Genomic DNA, 18,986 nt, shown 5'->3' on the forward strand with positions numbered 1-18,986 from the left:
AAGTTTGTGTCCTGAACGTTTGGTGTTCATGGTGCAGGCTGAAGGTTAACAGCTCTTTGGTGGGCAGTTCTGCTCTGGAGAAAAGGCTGAAATCCTCCCTGAAGAGGCACTGCAGGTGTGCCCACAGAACCTCAGTGTGAGTGCAGCTCTCCCTCTGTGCACTGAAACACGGGGCTGAGGGGAGTGGCAGAGTGTCCCAAAAAACACAGATTTTGTCTGGGCTGTTCTGCTGAGAGTGGCAGCTTTCCTCCACTGTTAGTCCCACAGGATTCAATTGTGGTCTCAGATCCTTGCCTTTTCTTTGCACTTCTCTTCCTGCCAGCAAGTATTCCACACTCAGACACAATTTAATTTTTCAGAATCACCTCAAATATAATGGATATTTGCTAAATCCTTCAGACTCAAAGAGAGCATTTGAAACTTGTTCCCTGCTTCCTCCCTGGTGCATCAGTTTTTTTAATACTACTTCCTACTGAGCAAACTGTTCAAACTGGTACTGCCTGTGGGACAAATATTCTTTCTGTCTTGTTTCTGCCAGTAAGCCCCCAGATTTGATCCCTGTGTCAACAACATGGTTAGACAACAAGTCATAGATAGGAGTATCACAGATTTATATCAATCAGAAGATGGCTACTTTTTTTTTTAATGCAAAAACTTTGTGTGGGAGTTTACTGGACCAGTATGAAATCAAATGGAGCATTTAAAAGAGCAATTTACTACTTCAAACATGTTGCAAAAATATGTCAGTAAAGATAAAAAAGGGACTAATACTAGATGGTGCAATAGCTTTCATCATTCAGTCTCATAAATGTCTAATCCCACTCACAGGGGGTAATTCCACTCTCAGAGAAAATAAACAGACCATGTTAATTTTAATATAAAATCTTAAATTGTAGTGTTGCTCTTTTCTTGTACAGGGCTGATTGTTTTGTGCTACCCCTGTGAGCCCAGCTTTCACCATAGCATGTTTCCATTATCATGTGACCCAGTCAAATGACTATTTCATCCATTAAAGACACAGAGGTATTGTAATACATTTCTAAGGCTTCTGTATGTTTCCATGAGATAACCATTCCCCATTTTTCCCAATTTTCTTGAGTACAGGACACTATTTTCCATTTGGCTTCACTTTCTGAGGGTCACCTTTTCTCCTTGATGCATACAAGGGTTTTGGCTATTTGAGCAAAAGGAAATAATTTAATGGACAGCAATCATGATCCTGGCCCTCTGTCTGGACATAGTTTAAAACTGAGCAGAATAGTTCCATGCCAGTTGCAACTAAAGTTTTAAGAGCTTCTGTGATAAAATGGTTCCCAGCCTGCACAATATAATAGGATGTAGCTATGGTTTCCTAGACCCAGCCCAGCAGGGTGAGGTTTAGAGGTAAACATTTTGTCTCAGCAATCTCTTACTTTAGAAAGCTTGCCATAACCTGCAAGTCATTATTGTGGGTACATCGCTGGAAATTATTCACTTTGTCCAGCTTCATGGATATTTTTTTAGAATATGGTGCTAGGATTGCAGATTTCTGCTTCTCACATCTTTTATATATTTCATTTTTCAAATAAAGCCATTATAAATTAAAAAAAAAAAAAAAAAAAAAAAAAAAGTAGTCATTGACTAGAGCAAATATCATGAACCAGAAAACACAAACCTCCTTTTCTCTATGTTGGCAGAGAAAAGGCACAATTTAGTACAAAATTTGCATCTCTTAGACAAAGAGTTAACATTCCCCATTCCAAAGTATCAGTATTGTGATTACACTTCTTTTATTAAAAAAAAAAAAAAAAAAAAAAAAAAAAAAAAGAAGTTATTGTACCCCTTAGTTTTGATTGTAAAACTCAAAATCTTTCCCATAAAATCATAAATGTGATAAACTGAAAGAAAAAAATCCTTGCATTCCTCTCCGGCTTCTTTCTGTTCTTCACTGTGGATGCATTAAGCATGGTTTTACACAGAATATGTTAGGAAGATATCTTCTGTTCATAAAACTGTGTGGAGGTACATGGGCTGGGGGAAGGAAGCATGGGACTGATCTCTTAGGGTTCTCCATAATTCCAAAGGGCATGCTTCAAATTCATGCATCTATCTATCTATCTATCTATCTATCCATCCATCCATCCATCCATCCATCCATCTCTATATATTTGTGCTTAGATCTCTGTGTGTGTACAATTATATGCAACTATATATAAATAATATGAAAACATAGCAAACTAAGTAATAAAATTCTGTACAGCACAATGGGATGAACACTAAATTGTGTGCTCTCTTATCAGAACCCAACAGGAAGTGGATTTTAACCACATTTTTTCCAGGGCTGTATATTTCCCAAACAACATTCAAAGGATATCACCAGATTTTAGTAAGAAATTTCAATGTTTTTATTACATTCATATGGGAAACATAACTGCATTCTTATATGTTTGCTGCCCTTGCATAATACCCCAGTTGTCAGGAAAAAACAGGAAAATACTGAAAGGAAAACAGTTTTGATTAAAAGTCTGAGCCCCCTATGGATATTCTCAGATCCATGAAATTCTTTCTTCTCAGGATTTCTCTGATGGATGTGGAGGCTCATTGCCTGGCCATAGCACTGACAGGAAGCCCCTCACCTTGAACAGGATGACCTCAGAGAAGCTGCTGAGTTTTCAGGCCCCTTTTTCAGACCTTTTCTGCTGGGGCCAGTGATGCACTTTATGAACATTAAAGATTTCACAGTGCTTTCAAAAGGGACCGAGCCCTGCTCTCCTGAACAGTTGTCTTTGTCTCAGGAATTAAAGACAGTAGGAATTGACCTCAAAACAGAACTTTTCCCCAGAGCTGATGAGAATTTTCTTTCCCCAGTCCCTGTTATTTTACATGCCGTGTACTAGCTGGTTCCCCCTTCCCATTATGACCCCAAATGCAATTCCATTTTTTGTGTGTGTGTTTCACACTTGCAATTCACCACAATTTTGGTTCCTTCATAGGCAACTCATAGTAGTTACACTGGGTTCAATAATCAGTTACATTGAGGTGTTTTTGCATTTAGTTTATAAAAACCCTTTACAGTGCTGGGATAGTGTAAATGGACCTCATTGTAAGTGAAAATCATCCCTTTGTTTTTACATTCTCCTTCAAAAGTTCTGTGTCTTTGCACAAAATGAAACAGAAAAGTCATGACAAAAAATGTGATCCATCTGTCTCCTCCCTTAGGAAGGAATGCCTTGAGAACTTGTGCTACCAAAGTTTTATTATTGCTCACAAACTAGATCTTAGAAGCATTTACTGGATACACTAGAGCATCATTAAAAAATTAAACTAAACTACAGTTGTCCAAATAAATACACAAAGTACATTTTGTGATCCATTACCTCATTTTTATTGCATTTATCCACTTTATTGCTACTTTGCAGTTCAGTAATTTTTCATGGGTTTTCCAGGCATTAGTGACAATTAACAAAAACGAACCACAAAAATGATAAAACTGCAATAAAATGGGAAATCTATTTTAAACCTCTTTTATCCAAAAGGGTGCCCAGAGTTCCTGGTCAAGGTATTCAGGCTGTTACTGAAAATCCATGCTTTTGGAATAATGATGTCCTCTAGATGTTATAAATGTGCATATCCAACTATGTTCAGAAAAAAAAGAAGGAAAGCAGATGTCACAGTTATTCAACTTTTCAACTTGCCAATGAGAAAAACTTACTGTTTAAAAATTTTCTAATTTTTTCTATAGAAAATGGAGTGGCTCTTTCCTAAAGCATCTTTTGCTTCCTAAAAACTGGGGGGGAGGGGGGGGAAGGGGGGAGGCAGGGGTATTTTTGTGGGGGTTTTCTGGGTTTGTGTGTGGTTTTTGTGCTTGTTTTGTTTTGTTTTAAAGAGGATACACAAAATTGTTAAAGTGTTTTTTCAAAAACTGAAGTACTGTTTCAGGTGAGATGTGTCTTTTGTAACTGGAGTTCCCAGGTGTCTGATATTGCCCTTGTTCTTTAATGGTACTTGTCTGAAACTTTCCAGATGAGACAGCAATACACCCTGCCACTAATAACATGAGGAGAACTGCCTGGAGGGAGGTTTAGATTGTCCAAAGGATCTGAAATGGTGAGAGAAAAAAAGTGGCTTAAATGCATTTTCCGTCATATTCTCGTAATGCTCATTTCCCATAAAAGCTAGCATTCAACTGAAAAAGTAATTTTTTTAAAGCTAAAAAAATTTGAAATTATGTAGATTTTAGAATGTGTAGACTGGCTCTCATTTTTAAGGGTTCAAACATATTTTCCAGCTATTCTGCTTCGTAGTTGTTACCTATCAACTGGAAATCAATAGCAATTCTCCGGGAGGACTACATTGAGAAAAATAAAAAATGACTGGAGGACTAGAAGGGAAACCCTCTTGTTTTTTGTGAAAATCAGCAAGGACTTTTCAAACTCTTCACTTGCTCCTGGTGTTACTGTTTTGAAAAAAAAAGACAAAAACGACAAAACCAAAAAAACAACAGGGGACTTACATTTGTAGTTTTAATGAAGGTGTAAATTCAAAATTCATCCCACTTCAGGATGCCATTTAAATAAGAACTAAGGCTTGCTTTGCATGTAAAAGTAAGAGAAGGATTTATCTAGAAGAGTGTTCAGTTTCAAGTGATTTGATTTTGCCTTTGTAGATCTCTGAATCGTTATATTGATATCTGATTTAAATACCCTCTGCAAGTGTCTAGATCTAAGTGTGTAAAATATCCGTATCTTTATTATAAAAGGAATGCAGTTTCTAAATTTTTTTTTTTTTTTTTTTTTTAATCAGATATTCTGTTACTACTCCAAAGCAGAATTTTCCATGCTTTATTTTTTTCATGATTAATGCATTCTTTGCTCTAGAGTGTCATGTAAGATTGGAGTCTTTGGACCACTAACTTCATCTCTTTAGAAACCAAAAAAATGCACTCTGAGCAGCAGATCAGATGAGCACAGGGTGTGCTGGAATGGAGGGGGAGGCCCAGCAGGAAATGGCAAATCTGGGGAGCACTCATGTCCCATTGGAGTCTCTTCAGAGAGGTGCAAATCAGCTGTCTCCAGCTTTAAAAAGGGCATTAAAAAGCTTCATGCCAATGATTTGGAAAACTCATTGACAGCACACGTATCCCTTAGTTGTGGTATGTTTTTGCAAGATTACAGTTTATGCTTTCATTTGTGGCATTGCCTATGCCTTTTATTGTTCTCTTTTTGTGTTTTCAATAGTGCATTTTCTTTAATTATGGTATAGTATCCACTTTGAGCAAGAAAAAAATTTAAATTATCTCTGAAAAAAGGCAAAGGAGTGGAAAATAAGAGACCAAGGCAATTGTTCTCATCTCTGACACAATCCTGCATGAAATTTTAGAAGATTCCTTTCTTTATCTCTGGAACTCATCTTGCCTGTCTGTAAAACTGAATTAGTACTTCTCCCTGTGTATATTCTCCCATCAAGGAAAGGATAAGAAAACAAGTAATCACACATGAAATTTTATTTCTCTTACTGTTTATGTCACTGGAGTGCATTGTGATACACCAAATACATTTCAGCTTAATCATTACATAATACTAATGAAATAAAAAATTAGTGCCAAAGCTCAGTCCTTGTCCCAGGGACCAACTCATGAAGTCTGCCCATAAGATTTAAATTATTTTTGCCTCCACAACAAGTTGACTGCATCTTACCATTTACTGAAATAATCCCTGGTCTGGGCTAGACTCTGCAAGAGTCACTCAGGAAATTGTTGGGCTGTCCAAACCACCCAAAAGCAGAGATGGCCAAGATCCAGCTCCACTGGATCCAGCTTTGAGGCCATTTAATTTGTTAGTGTAGACAAAGCCATTAAGAAAGGATGGGATGGGATGGGATGGGATGGGATGGGATGGGATGGGATGGGATGGGATGGGATGGGATGGGATGGGATGGGATGGGATGGGATGGGATGGGATGGGATGGGATGGGATGGGATGGGATGGGAAAGGAATGGAGCCTGGAGTGTACAAATCTCTGCAGAGATTCTCAGGACTCCAGCAAATCCAGCTTATTGATAAATAAGAAAAGATACAGTGGGATACTAATGCTGTTGCTGAGAAAACAACGTTTACTTTCAGAGATCATTGTGCTTAAATGAAAATGAGGATACAGGTGCCTTAATACTTGAGCTGGGGTAAGTTTTACATAGCTGTAAAATAAGTTTCAGCTTACAAGTTACTGTCTTTTCCTTTACAATAATAATCTCTTCACTTTTACAAGCTTTATATTATTTTTAGGTAAGAAAACACTATAAAGTTCATGTTTTATTGTTCCTTGCAGTTATATAAATTACATTTGGCCAAAATAAATGCAATTCCTACTGTGTGAACTGAGAACCTAGAATGTTGATTTTCCTCAAGTTATAAACAATGTGAAGATATGTTATACTGGGTCACAATTTTCCACTGTACAGCAAAATATATAACTCACTTTTAATAACAAAACTGCATATATCATTAAAGTTTCCTACTCCATGGAGCACATATTATGTTTCTCTGCACAGCAAGGGATATCCTTTCTGTGTACCACAATTTCTAAAATATTGTTTGACTGAATGAAAAATATTTTAGTGATTCATTAGTACAACAGCTGTCATTTTGAAAAATTATTCAAATTAATCTGCCTTTTTATCAATTGTATAAAATTCTTTTTTGCACGTCCTTTTTTTTCCTTCTGATTTGTAGATTTAATATTTTTGTACCCCTTTTCTTTTGAAGTAGTTTTTGGAAAGAGAACTTTGGAGAATTATTTATTATTTTGATTTTTTTTTTTGGGTGGCTGTTAGAAGTTGGAGGCACTTAACATACTTAGCTAGGAAATCCACAATGTTCATTATGATAGTTTAATCATTAAGTTTTTAATTATTGGGTTTCCACACCATAGACTATCCCAAAATACAGAGTTTCTAAAGCACAAGGCTTTGCCCTAACACTGCTGCCATTCACATCCATGGTTAAATGCTAGGTGGTTTCAATGGAGCTATTTAGGCAAATACTGAGTGTTTTTTAATATCTTCTCACCTGAGGATGTCATAAGCCTTCATCTAAATCTTTCTTCAAACCACAGCACCTCTGTCTAATCGTTGAGGCATTAATAGTCTGTGAGAAGAAATGGTCATTGCAGGATGCCTGGAAAGTGTGTAAACTCAGGCTCTGAGATGACAAAAAAAAACCTCAAGAGCCCTTTCCTCTTCCCAAAAAAACTAAAATAGCATAAAAATAAATAAAATAGCAAAAAGCTAAATAGCATAAAGAAGCTTTACCATAGAATAATAGAAAAAAAAAAAAATTAATGTGGAAGGGAGCTCTAGAGGCCAAGAATCCAACTTCTTGCTCAAAAAACATGCTAACTTCTCAGACCACGTTTCTAAGTCTCATTCTATTAGGCTTTTGAAGTCTCCAGAGTTGGAGATTCCATTGTCTCTCTGGTCAAGTTCTTCCAGTCCTTAAGTCCTCCTATAAACATTTTTTTTCATATCACCTAGAGTTTTCTTTTAATGACTGCCTCTTGCCCTTTAACTGAGTAGCCCCTATCTTGAACACATAGAGAAGAATAAGGAAACTGCAGAGTACCTCAAATAAACTCCAAAATATTTAGGGTATAAAAGCTTAGCAACAACATATTGACTCCCTTAAGAGCCTATTGGTGCCAAATGTAGCATCTAAAGTGCTGACAATAAACTGACTGCACAATGTAACATTCAACAATGCACTTGGCACTTGTGTGACCATCTGTGTGCAAACCAACAAACTTGGAGCTGCTGCATTAGTATGGGATTAGGCACTGAGAATCCCCCTGGATGGGAAAGGAGAAAGAAAAAAAGAGAACCTCACATAATTCTGTGGCAAAACCAACCTTTTTTTGTTAACCCTCCTATCAAACACTTCATTTTTATCTCCAGGGGAATTTAAAAGTAAAGTGTCATTGGGAAATGAAGGAGCAGATTGAGGAGATAGGTGATTCAGTGACATCCATTCTGTGTGTGTAACTCAGACACAGTCATAAAGCCAGGCTAAAAATGGAAGTGAACATCTCATAAGTGGTGTTGTTGTGAGAAAACTTTATGATGCATATTATGCATCTGTGGGTGCAGTTTGGTGGAGATGAGAGAAAAATAGCATTGGTAGATCAGGAAACTTCAATTTGAGATAAATTAGCATTTGATAGTTAGCAAAGGTAATTCAAAACACGGAAAAATGAAGGGATCAATCCTGCCTGCAGGAAGGAGATAGTGGGGCAAAGCCATTCCTAAGCTGAGCTATGAAGTAACTAGAACCAAAAAAACTGGAGAGGTGGGAGAAAAATTATTTTTTCTTTTCACTGTTAAATGTTTTTGTTGCATGAAATAGAAAAACACTAATACATATAAACCAAATCCCCTCCTGTCCCTCAGCATATGTCTGTCTTTAAATTAGAAAAGTTAAATTTTATTCTTTCTTAGCACAGGTGAGAATCATGTTTGAAGAAACATAGAGAAGAGAATCACTTGAAAGTGATCATTTTTCATGCTTGACTCTTCAGGCTTGATGTCTACATGGCAGAATTATTTATTCCTCAATCCAGTAGTATAAGAGCTTGAAAAATGTATAATGTAGGGACAGTTTACTATAGACCTTCTCCAAAGCTCAGCTGAGCTTCATTACCCCTCCCTAGGAACTCTCTTCCCTGCTGAGGAGAAAGATTGAAGGAAATTCTTGTGTTTCTTGAATTACTTTGGGTTACAACAATTTGCTGCTTTCTGAAAAAGAAAGATTTTTCTCTGCATGTTGGGATTTTATTACCTCTATATATCATAATCACAAAGCTATTAGGAAAAGAAACATTTTCCTTTTTTAGCACTGTGGTTTTCAGGAGGAAAGATGATTTCCTATTTAGTAAATTATAATTTGTTTTTTTCTCTTGGCACAACATTTCTCTGTCTACTCTAGCTACTCTGCTAGTCCCCAAACATGGCAGGACTGATGCAACTTGAGTGAGATCATGGTTTTCTGGAAGATATTTCAATGCTCACAAAGTTGGAGCAGAGTAACTGAGATGGGAAGAAACCCCTGTAAAAAAACTTCTCTTCCTCTCTGATTCAAAGCAGGATCCACTTCACATAACAGTCTCTTAGGGAGTTAATTAAACCACTTGTGTAGGTTTTGACTGATTACTACTATTGAACAACTTCATTTAGTAAACACATTCAATCTGCACACCTTTTGTTGCTATTCAGAGGGTGACTTGCAGCTGGATGGAGGAACCTCTGAAGAGCTGCAGGGGATCTGCCAGGACAAGGGCAGTCTGAGGAGCTTCAATTGGAAACTCTTCAGGGATTGCAGATCTCATTGTAGGTACAAGTGGTTATTGCATTTAGAACCATCACACCATATGACATTGTAAGCAATAATGCTAAGTGCTAACATGAATGCATTTCACACATAAATATATTTTAACCCAACTTCATATTTTAGTAATAAGGCTGCAGTAAGGTCTGGTATGGAGGATCATAGTCACAGCCCCTCCTATTGCACAAATGTCATCTAAAAGTTATGGGGTATTTTACTCCCACTATGGTTCCTGAGGGACTATCCACTAACTCTTCTGATGCTCAGAAACAATCAGCCCAAACTCTTTGCCAATTTTAATCTATTATTTTATCTCAATATAATTGTTTATTGTTAGGTTTTCCATTCATGCATGTTTATAGACCGATATAATTTCTATTTTCAGCTTTAAATTGATGATTAATATGTAATGCTTTCTGTTATAATGGGCCCTACCAATCCTGTGGTATCCCAGAACAGTTTGACTTCAGGGATGGCACTACTACAGGACTGTGCAAAGAGACAGAAACTGAGAATTGCTCAGTTTAAAGTATCATCTTTATTACATTATCTGGTGTAATTTGAGTAAAATTTGCACAAGACAAGCTCACATGAGACCTTTGCAAGAACATCAGTGATACTGGGGACACTGAAACAAAAACCTGATAGAATCAAGGCATTCTCATTCTGAGATCTGCAGCAAAGGATTTTGTTCTATCATTCCAGTGGTGAGATGAGCAGTCCTCAATGCAAACTGGCCACTGGTGGAGGGGTGAGGAAACCTGGGAAAGCTGATCCAGTGTTTCCTGGAGTAAACTACAGCCCTTAAGTAAAAAAGGGAGACAACAGTACTAATGGTAACTTGTTTTTTGGCACCCAGCTCAAAGACAGCTCTAGATTACAGGTTAAAAATGACATAAATTCATGCAATCTGGTTGTGCTCTGAAAAAAAAAGATTTGTGCCTTCCACAAAGACGTTTTACAGCCTTGCTATGTAGCATCGCTCTGTCCAGACATTTTTCTGATAGAGATTTTGGAGAGGGATGATTGTAGGCTTCCCACAATGATAAAGGAGTGGGAAGGAGTTTCAGAAGGCAGCTGGCTGACTCAGTGCATGTGGAAATGATTACTTTAATGGTGCTTTTATTTTATAGAATTATTAACAATGTTGGGGGGGAGGCTAGATGCCTTGGAAAGGCGTCTTTTCAAACTATCGTAAATGTAAATGAAGAAATTAAATAAATCCATATATTTGTCATCTCCCTTACCAGATCAGATAGCACCACAGTAGACAAAGTCTCACCAATTACAGCCTAGACACACGATCAAGTCGCTGCTACTTAACCAGCATCGTGCACAACTGAGCTGTGGTGTAATCTGTGAGCACAGCTCCACCCCCAGTAACTCACACCTTCCTCACACCCGCGGTGTGGGGCTGCAGGCAGCAGGAGAAAGGTCCACCCTGGTTGCAGGATGATGGATTTTCCCTGGAGCCTCTTGCTCCTGCAGCCCTGCCTGAGCTCCCTGTTCCACGCCTGTGTCTCTCCTGGCTCTGCTGCCTGCTCATGCACTGGTTTAGGGATAACCACGGGGTTGCTGCAGTTCTGCCAAGACAAGAAGCAGGTTAAGCTCACATATTTGTTATACTGTGTCATGCTGCCACAAAGTGCAGTGCAGGTGCTGTCCAAGATTGTTGTCTTTAGAGGCCGTTCTCTGGACAAGGGATTAAGGAGCATCCTGCACTGGTAATACATCAGCTTGGAGCTCTGCATGCTCTAAAATTATTCCCTTTCCAGCTCTGTCCTATGCTTGTAAGCCTAGCAAGAGGCTGTGTTGGAGGAATCACTGCAGGCCAAGCTCAATGCCACAGTCTTTCAACAAGACTTGACACACAGAAGTAGCAAGTGGTCTTCAACGTGATGTCAAAGTGCCCCACAGGTATCCTGATTTTTATGCCTAAGCCAATATGTGATTTCAAGTTTCAGTGTTACAAATCAAAAGTAAAATAAAAAAAGGAAGAGACGTTTAGGTTGAAGGTACTCATTAATTCAACAATCACTGAAGTAAAAAACAATTGTATGCTGGTCAAAATCAATTGCTGTTGATGAAAACAAGGCCAGATTATAAATCCTACAAAAATATCCACCCCAAATATGACTTGGATTGTCATTACATCACCACCAGACACTGTTGTTTGCAAAAAAGTTCTTTTAAAATAATATATACCAAAGTACACTCACTGATGAGCAGTTTTAACCCAGAATGGAAAAAAACTTCCCATACACAGACATATTTTCTTTTATAAAGTGGAACTCATAAACAAAAAAGGATAAAGTTTTGGGGTTTTTTTCAGTCACAGAATAATCAAATTTAAAAAATGGTAGGGTTGTTTCTGACTTTCAACTTTCTTTTCTTTTTTCTGACCTGTGGCTCTGTTCCTGTTCAGACATAAGCTTTTTCACAGCATGTACACCCGCTGTCATCTATATTCTTACTGCAGAGATGAAAGTAAGCTCAGCTACTAGAAGAAGAAAGTTTCCCATGAGGCAGGTTAATCAGTTCTTCACTTGATAGGATTTTTGCAGCTTGGCTCTGAAGCACAAGGCCATAGTCAGCACCAGCCCCTTTCACATGGTAAAAGAATCCAGTTTTTCATTTCCACCTTTGGCATATCTGTGTAAGCACAGCAGGAGAAGTTTCAATATAAACTGAGAAGAGCTAGCCATGTGAAAATACCTCAAAATTATTTCTACTGCTCAACTTTTGTATTAGAAAACTAAATCTAATTCCCAAACCCATCCAAACAGAAAAGCTGTTGTTGATGAGCAAGAAGAGATAGGAAGGGCATTTTGTTTATCCAGCTGGCCCAAAGGACTTTCCACAACTTTTCCTTTTAGAACAAAAATTTCTTTTATTTTCAGGATTCAATCAAGATTGATTCTGGGAAAATGAAGAATAGAATCTCCATTCTCCCACCACAGAAGGTGACCATATTCAAGAGCATCTAAGGAACATGAAGGTACAAAAGCCCAAAGGACCTGATCAGATGCATCCACAGGTCCTGAATGAATTGGCAGATGGAGGGATTAAGCCACTATCGATCCTGTTTGAAAAGAGAAAACTGAAATATCAAACCAGCAGTTTGATGAAGTTCCCACTGACTGGAAAAGGCAAAACATACCCCACATTTTCGTAATGAAAAAAGGAAGACTTGGGAAACTACAGGCCTGTCAGTCTGACCTCTGGCTGGTAAGAACATGGGGCAGATCCTCGTGGAAATTATACTAAGACACATGGGAAAAAAGGAGGTGACTTGTGACAGGCATTATTGCTTCCCTAAGGCCAAATCATGTCTGAAAAATTTGGTGGCCTTCAATGCCAGGGTTGCAGTGTTGGTGAATAAAGGAAAAATAACTGCTATCATCCACCTGGACTTATGAAAAGCATTTGACGCTCTGCTGACATCCTTATCTCTAAACTGCAGACATGGATTTGACAGATGGACCACCTGGGGAATAGGAATTGGCTGAATTGTCAACATCTCAATATCCAAGTGGAAGCTAGAGATAAATGGTGATCCTCAGGGGTTTCTATTGGGATTGGAGCTGTTTAACTTCTTTGTTAGCAACATGAGCAGTGGACTCCTCAGCCAGAACCTTGCTGGCAGAACCTTGACAGGCTTGTGAACCTCATGAAGTTCAACAAGGTCAAGTGCAAGACCCAGCAGCTGAGTTGGGGCAATCCCAAGCACAAGCACAGTCTGGGCAGAGAATGGATTGAGAGCAACACTGAGGAGAAGGATTTGACAGTGCTGGTGGACATGGAGAGCTCAATATGAGCTGGCAATGTGCACTTGCAGCCCAGAAAGCCAACCTGCATCAGGAGGAGCCTGGCCAGCAGGTGAAGGGAGGGGATTCTTCCCCTTTACTCCACTTTCCTTGTACCCCACCTAGAGCACTGCATCCAGCTCTGGGTACATAACATCCTCTGGACTGGCTGGAGTGAGTCCAGAGAAGCCACGAAGATGATCAGAGGATGGAACACCTCTCCTGGGAAGCTGAGAGACTTGGGGCTGTTCAGACTGGAGAAGAAAATGCTCCAGGAAGAATTATATCCCTCTCCAGTGCCTAAAAAGGTACTGAAAAGACGGACAGACAGCATGGCCTGTAGCAACAGGACAAGGCATAATATTTGTAAACCAAAGGAGGGGCAATTTAGATTAGATATACAGAGAAAGTTTTTTACAGTGAGGCTGATAAAGCACTGCTACAGGTTGTCCAGAGAGGTAGATGTCCCATCCTTGGAAATGTTCAAGGCTGGGTTGGATGGGGTTTGGAGCAGCTTGGACTAGTGGGTGTCCTCTGGAGAAGGGTTGGAACCAGGTGATCTCTAAGGTTCCTTCCAACTCAGAGCACTCTATGATTTTATGTTTGTTATAGCAAGAAAAATTTTGATTCAGTAACCTGTGTGCACTGTGATGTCTCAGAAATTAAGAGAAAAATGCATTAGTTTGTTTGCTTGTATTTTAGTTTTCTATATTTCACCATTTCTGTGGGTCTCTCTCAGGCTATCCTGATATGTTTGTTTGGCAATACCAGTTTCAGTTCTCTACCATCATGGCAATGAAGCAAAAGCCCCTTTCCATTATTAATCTTGTATTAGTATGAAGTGTAATAAAGTGTTTCTCTTGCAAAGAATACCAATCAAAAGGCAATTCCTAATCCAAATTTTGCTGGTAAACACTCAGAGTTAAGTCAGCAAAATATTTCAGAAATAATTTCTGAGATAAATGAAATTACACACTTGATTGAAAATTAATTGGAAACTTAGTAAGAATAGCAATTCCAGTAATACCAGAATAATTTTTAAAGTTTCTTCATTTCCCTATAATTGAAAGCTATTCTCTAGAAGCTGCAGCTGATCATGCACTGGTTTCTTGGTACTTGCAATAGGAATAATTGTAAATTGAGAGATGTTGCGCCTCAGGAGAGGAAGGGAGGAAAAAGGAACACATTAAAAAGAAGGAATGGTGAGAAGATTTATTAAACTGATTTATTAAGAGTTGCAAATTTTCTCTCAGAGCCTTTGCTGTGTGAGTTCTAAGCAAAACTGGGGAGGCAGAGAGTAAGGTAATATGTAACAGTGCTTCGGTGGACAAATTTATCAAGCTTTCATAACTGATTTATCTTATTGTTATCTCTGTCTTCTTAGAAAAAAATATTTTAAACCTCCAAGATATCGCCTGTCCTTTTGCTTGGAAAGGTTTCTGCTTTAAACCCCAAAAATATCTTGGAGTGCCATTATAACTTTCAGTCATATTGTGCGTTTTCCCTGTATTACAGATCTCTGTTGTTCTTATTTAATTATGTGCTTTAAAATGCTGTCAACTACCTGAAGAAACTTGCAAGGACTGGTCTAAAAACGTCACCATTAAATATGCTTCTTCATTATATTTGATAGTGAAACCATGAATAATGACTTACCTTGGATTTCAGTAACCAATTACCATAATATTTACTGGCAACGACTCTGTAAAACTTGTTGCTATAGTGACTTAATCTTGGGCTTAATCCAGGTCCCAGAGGAGGTGTCCATTATCACAAAAGCCTCTGCTGGTGCAAGCATCTGTAGCTGCAGACTTGGAAGAGAGGGACCAGGGACTACAGAGGCTGAGTTTCTAAACTACTGTCTCAGCCCACTCGAGTAAGGTTGCACTGCCTTGTACTAAGCATGCATTGGAAATCTCTCAATTCCTCTGTGCTTTCTACAGAAGGTAAAAGTTCTTCACTGTTTTTGCCAGTTAACAAAACCACTCAGAACAGAGGAACCCATCTGCAAAACTGGAGCTGAATAGAAATATCCCAACCACCACCTTATTTTGCCTCTCTTTTCTTGAACCATTCTCAAATCTACCATTTGACATTATTTTATTGATTAATAATAAATAGACAGAAATGTTTCAGGCAATTGTTTTTCTCTTCCTCATGATGTTTCCAGGATGCTTCCCTTGAAAATAGAAGTTTAATATACTTCCAGGTGTACTTGAGGATCTGACCAGGGTCTTCCATATGCATGTGAGGAGCCATTTGCTCCATTTCTGGCCCAAGCCAGGTCCTGCAGAAGCATCTAGATGGAGGCACAACATGGGGAATGCTGGAGCTGACTCCAGGAGCCCTGGACTTTTCCATCAGCTTGCCTGGGCTTGCAGCTCACCTGAGCTGCCAATGGGCAGGCATCCTGGGGTAGGTAACAAGGAATACATAGTTTCAGTTTTTCCCCTAAAAAAAAAGTCAGTTTTTATTTCAGCAAAGTGCCAGGTTCCCCAAGAGACACTCTGACTTTATGAAGTGGGACTTTCCAACAGAAAATTGACTGACTGACTGACAAACTGCCAGATTTACAAGTCTGCATTAGGAGAGGGACACTGAATTCCAGCTGTAGTGCATGCCAAACAAGCTGTGTATATAAAGGACCTGATTCCAAAATTTCCCTGAGGTAAAGGTGATGGTTTTACACCATCATTTCCTTCTTGCTAAGATCCTGCAGGTGTTTGAAGGGAGACACAGCATTCAGTTCAGGTTGAGAAGTCCTGAGAGGCTGGCACCAAGGATGGTTGCAGGAGCAAGCACTTCTCACTACACAAGAAACCTGGCCAATCAGAGATCCTTTTCCTCATTTTTTTCCATATTGTAGGACTTCCTTCCTCTCCAACCTCCTAAGCAAGCACTTCAGGTCATCTTGATGTTTAAATAGTATTGTCCTACAAGTGTAACATGATGTAATAGAAGTGTTAGTGTGATCCCAGTTTTTTTTACTTGATGTTGTCTAATCTGGAAGCTTTGGACTGCGTTGGAAATATTCCTTCTTGTGAGCAGGAGTGTTTGCTCTGGTTCCTGAGCTGCAACCTAAACTTGGCTTCAAAAGGACAAAGCTGACCTTCTGCACAGCTCCCATCAGAGATTGCCAATTCATCCTGAAGACACTAAAAACAATTTGCAGTTAGCTCAGAGTGACAAGTTTAACATTCACTTATCAAGTGCAGCAATTTATTTTTACAGTGTTGCAAAATGGCTTGGGCCCAACTAATTTCACTTGGAGGAACAAATACTGCCACAGCCAGAAGGCACAAAATGTGCAACAATAATCCTTAAGGCAACACACTGTAATTTGCCTTCTTCTGTTTAATGCCATGTCAAACAGAAGGATTTCTACACATTTCAGATGGTGGCTGTGTTGCCTTCTCTTGGTTCAAGTTAAAAAAAAAAAAAATTTGATTTACTTCAGAGAGCAGTGATAGATGAAGGATATGACATGCACTGAGCATGCCTAGTTCCTTGCTCATGCCAAAAAAATCCCAGAAGGATAAATCTCGTTTCCTGCCTTACTTCACAGAATTTAACTTTTTAAACAAGTCATGTTCTGTGGTTTGGATTCTGTGTTTATATCAGGGTTTGTTTCCAGGCTCGTGGACAATAATAGTACATGGGTCTGAAAAATCTGAGCATTTTAATGTGGAGGGAAATCTTGGTGATTTAATCATACTTTACCTCTTATTATTTGCATTAATTCTTATAAACCAGCCCTTACAGATAAGTTGCAATAAAAGGTGATATTTTCCAGGTATAGACTGGAAAATATGTGAACTTGAGCTTTCATTTAAGTCAAAATTATTTCCATGATGTCAGGCTGTACTTATATATTCGTACTGTAGACTTTATTTATTTAAGTAAATATGAAGCTGGAAATTAAAACTTAATTTTAAAAATATGTTCTGTGTTTAAACTGACTTGTGCATTTTATACATACCCCCACACACATGCAAATATAAAACCTTTGTGATCTACTTATTATAGCTGAATTCAAATTGAATTGGAAACAGAACATGAACCTGTTTGTCGACTGCATTTGAAAGATTGTAAGAATATACATTTCTTTCTGGATTTCCATTAATAGCAAAATCCTTTCAAAAAGACACTTATATGTGGTTTGATTATATCTTTCAAAGATATGCAGTGTTATCCAAACATCTAGCATGAACAAATTTTAAAAGGCATGTGAATGCAATGCATACATATAAGAGGACACATAAATGCACACACAGACAAAGGGAAGCCAAGATAAGATCAAACCTGAGACTTAACATGACTTGCTAGGTTTGAAACTTTAATAATGCTCTGAATTATCTCCATAACAAGTTCCTCAAACTTTATGCATATACACAAAAGCAGTTCTACCTAGTAGGCTAGTGATATTCTGGAAATGACCAGTCATGCTGAAAAGAAAATCAAACAATACCCGAAAGAAATAAAAAAGTTGATGATACAGAATCTTTTCTAAGCTTGATGGAAACCTGAAAATTGTCTAACACACTTTTTTTTTCCAAACTTCAGCTAAGTCTAAACTATTTTAACCTCCTCACATTCTAGATTATAGTGTATTATAAAAATGAATACTTTCTACCTACTTAACACTTACCTCAGTAAACTTAATATACACAGTAGTTATTCCTAGATAAGTAGTTGTAAAAATATGTATGTGTCTGTGTCTGTGTGTGTGTGCTGGAATATATGTATATGTATCTACATAAATTTATATATGCTCATGAAAAATATGCAAAAGTTGCTGTACTTCAGATTATTTGAACATAAAAAACTCCTTGGGCAATAGGGAAGAGTACCCCTTGGTGCTTGGCTGAAGTCTAAGCAGAGCAGCTGCTGTTTGTCCAAAGTGGCAGCTCTATGTGTTGCTGTTTGCTTCTACCAAGTAATCTTCTTATCACTTTTCCTTTAGCAACAGTATTTTTTTTTCCATGACAGTATGCTACTTCATTCTTTCTTCTAAGTGTAGGAATAAACTTGAAAATTTTAGGAAATCGCAGTAAAATAAAGTGCAAATGATGAATTAGTTCAATAAGGCTCCTTTATGTTTCCATTTAACCAATACCTCTGAGACCAGTTTTCAGAGCTCCAGCTTTATTTCTTGACACTCAAAACAAGTAGTAAATATCAACCTCTGCTTTAATGTTAATACTCAGATGTACATCCATAAACTTTAGTTCTTCTGCTTTCTGTGTAAGGATGAATGACCTTTATGTAGGAACTCAAAAAGCAGTTCAAAGAGGAATTCCTTCAAAGAGGGATTCCTTCAAACTAATGCAGACATCATTCATTCTTTGGCCCAAGGAGGAGTAGCATAAACAGCTGCTTCCACAGTATTGCTGAGGAGGAGGGGAGAAAAAAATGGGAAAGAAGGAGACTGACATGCTCTTGCTTCATGTGGAGCCATGTGGTCCCTGTTACACAAGACCAAGACGTGTGCACCTTGGACAAAATCCATGTAGGAATCAGGATGTGCCTCAGCTGCTGCTGCAGCACACATCATAGGAACAGCTATACTGTCTCTAACACTGGACAAGGGAACACCTAAAGGGATGCAAAAAGCAATCCCAAATACTATCTGAAATTCTAACAACTTTTAGTGGATTTCCACCTTTTGACATGATTTATTGAGTCACTAATCCTCAGTGTATTTGTTTTCTATGTTCTTGTCCAGTCTCCCCTTGAGCCCAGGTAAGGTTTTGCATCTATGTCATCCTTTGGGGAGACATTTCATAGGTCTGCTGAGTGGTGGATACACAGAACAAGCCTTCTTTGGAAG

Source organism: Oenanthe melanoleuca, chromosome 3 (assembly GCF_029582105.1).
Source record: "Oenanthe melanoleuca isolate GR-GAL-2019-014 chromosome 3, OMel1.0, whole genome shotgun sequence".
NCBI lineage: Eukaryota > Metazoa > Chordata > Aves > Passeriformes > Muscicapidae > Oenanthe > Oenanthe melanoleuca.